Below are 2,947 nucleotides of genomic sequence, written 5' to 3'. Positions count from 1 at the left end.
GTATAGATTGATTTCAGAGAGGGAGGGAGATAGAACCATCAATGAAGAGAGTGAATCATTGATTGGCTGCCTCCTGCACGCCCCACACTGGGAATCAAGCCCACAACCCAGGCATGTACCCTGACTGAGAATTGAACTCCAAGCCCTTCAGTCCTCAGGTGGAGGCTCTATCCACTGAGCAACACTGGCTAGGGCTACACTTTCCCTTTCCGCTGGGACGTGTTCTGTCTGCTGGAGCTGAATCACTGAAGCTGTCTCATTGGGGCAGAGTGGGGTGCACTGGGAAGCTTAAGGCAGAGTAGGGTGCACTGGGTTGGAGCAGGTGGAGCCCCCTGAAAGCTGGAGAGGGGCCTCGCTTAACAGCCACACTATTTCATGGCTGTGCTGCCTCACAGTTGAGTGGCCACACTTTTGGGCTGTGCCACAGTCAGCGGGAGTTTATACAACTGAACTGTCGGCACGGATCGATTCCTCCTACCACATCCCCAAGCTGGGGGTTTCTCTTAGGTTGAAGTGACACCGATCACCCTTGGTTGGTAGCCAATTGGCCACTTTGGAAAGAGAAGTGGGGAATCCTGATTTTATATGAACACTCCAATTTTTTAAGTTAGCAACTAATGCAAACTTCAGATGTTTGGGCCAAACCAGAGAGGTGGTCAGACCTGGTGTCCAGGCCACTGGACAGCACTGGGATCAGCCCAGCTGTAAAGGAACCCTAGGCATCTGGGCAGGTGAAGGGGTGGGGGCCTGCTTAGGTAATTTTGACATCAACCCACTTGTTTGTTTGTTTTTTTATTTTTCCACTAATATCAATTTATTGTAATCTGTTGGCAGCATAGATAGATACTTGTTACCAGAACTTTGTCTTCATAGAAGTGGACAGGACAGTATGTAGCCATTCTATAGGAAACTGTGTGCACTTAATCATCAGCATGGTCTTTCAGTTTCTTTTTTTGTTGTTGTTAATGGAAATAAGCTTTATTACATCAAGTAATAAATACATACAAAGATGCAAACACTATTAGTCACTGTCTTTCAGATGTTTGGATCCACTGATGGGAAAGGCAAAACTGAAACCTACATATATCCTTAGGGGAAATTTCATGAGTCCTTGTAAGGCAAGATTCGATAAGTTGCTCTTTCTTCTGTGTTAATAACTTGTGCATTTTAAATATTGATTTCAACTCGTGCAAATGCTTAAGGAAAAAAAAGTTACATTGAGCAGAATTTATACTGTGTGGCGAATGGGCACTGGCTACTAAAGCGCTGCCTCAGGACTTGCTGAAACAAACCTTCAGAGTTGGATCAGCTCAGAACAGAAACATAAGGAACCATGTGAGTAACAGAAATGTATCCAGAAGAGAAACACCAGTATCTGGGAGGCCAACTACAGTGTGCTGTGATGGGTAACTGACGTGCATCATGTAAATCAATACTTTAAAAAAATACACAAAATGCCCTGGTAGTTCTTAACTAATATGTAAACCTAGTAACTGCAAAAATCTCTTCTCATTTTCAGCGAAGGGAGGTTCGGAGCCTGAGAAACCATGGGAGGGGCACAGGGAGGAGAAACCAAGCTGTTACCATTTTGAAACCAAGTTTCATCTGAAGGGGGTGGGGGGTCAATGAGCTTCTTGGAAGAAGATGGAAAGCCTTTCACGCTGACTTGGAGGCTAGGACTTGGCGTTCCACTCCGTCTCCACCAAGTACTGCCCAACCAGCCCTCTCACGTGGATGATACCTCGTTTCAGTCTCTCTATTGTGCTCTTTCTGCCTGCATACATGGGTCAGCTCTCCTTCCCCAGCTCTTTGATGATGGCAAGCAACTCAGCATATTCGCTCTGGGGCACCTGGCTGTTCCCTGTTCCCTGTGTGTAGCGTAGAGATGGTGGTCAGTAGTCACTCAGCAGTTGGCTGTACTGGGAGGATGTCGCCATTTTGGTGGAAGGTGGGTGGACATTCCCAGCAGCGTTGAGGTAGGCAGTGGGAATGTGTACAGTCAAGTTCAGTTTGTAAGACATCCCCCTCCTGGGCGGGGGGGCAGGGCCGCAGTGGGGCCTGGCCAACGAGGCAGCGGTGGCAGCGAGGCCTGGCAGTGGCGAGGCGGCCCGGTATCTATGTGCCCGTCTGTGTGCCCGCCAAGCTCCCACGCACTTTTTGTTTGTTGACAGCTCAGGCTGCAACGGCAAATGTGGCTGTCCCTCACCCTGACACCCTCACAGTATCATAATCTTTCAGTTTCTTGATGTTCTGCTGTGCCGATAAATTTCTTTCTGCAAACAATCAATCTTTTCATGATGAGTAATCTCTTCTTCATGTTGTTTCTTCAAGGCTGCCAGCTGTTCTTTAGTCTGCTCTCTCGGAAGTATTGTTCCTCTTCAGCCTTCTCTTTTTTTTAAAGGTCCCACCGGCTTCCCTGATCACGCCCGCCTCAGAGCTGAAATTAGCTGACCGTTTGCAGCCAAAGCCATCAGCTTGCATGGCCCTCACTCCCCACACTCCGAGCCACAGACGTGCCGCTAACACCGATACTGCCATAGTTGTCAGTGCCACAGCTCTGGACCACCCCACTTGGTTTTAAACACAAACCCACCTTGGACAGGCCTTGGACAGGCCCTGAAAGTCTTTTTTCCTTCTGTCGGTTCACATTCAAGTGCCGGCAGTGTTGGTCCATTGGTGGCTGGCCGGTCCTCTTCAGATTCAAACTGTAGGACTACTAAGGGAACCAGTACAAGGGACAGGAAGCAGCCTCAGAGCCCAAGGCCGAGTTCCAGGTGGCCAGCAGCACTGTCGGGATCTTGCCTGCAGCTCTGGTCCATTGCTGCCTGTCCTGTCCTGAGATTAATCCTGCAGGATTACTAAGGGAGCAAGTCCCCATTTCCGCCCTGCCCGCATGCTGCACGAGCAACATCCTCCTGTCTGGTCAAGACCCGTTATGGCATCCTGG

General features: G+C 49.1%; 2 pseudogenes; both read right to left on the bottom strand.

Moving 5' to 3' along the window:
* Nucleotides 1-920: 920 nt before the first annotated feature.
* Nucleotides 921-2,538, bottom strand: LOC102764494 (annotated as a pseudogene).
* On the bottom strand, nt 1,674-2,041 carry LOC102764208 (annotated as a pseudogene).
* Nucleotides 2,539-2,947: the final 409 nt, after the last annotated feature.

The sequence above is a fragment of the Myotis davidii genome, unplaced genomic scaffold (assembly GCF_000327345.1).
Source record: "Myotis davidii unplaced genomic scaffold, ASM32734v1 scaffold4153, whole genome shotgun sequence".
In the NCBI taxonomy this organism is placed as follows: domain Eukaryota; kingdom Metazoa; phylum Chordata; class Mammalia; order Chiroptera; family Vespertilionidae; genus Myotis; species Myotis davidii.
The sequence above is the reverse complement of the archived record's forward strand: the minus strand, read 5'-3'. Positions and strand labels throughout refer to the sequence as shown.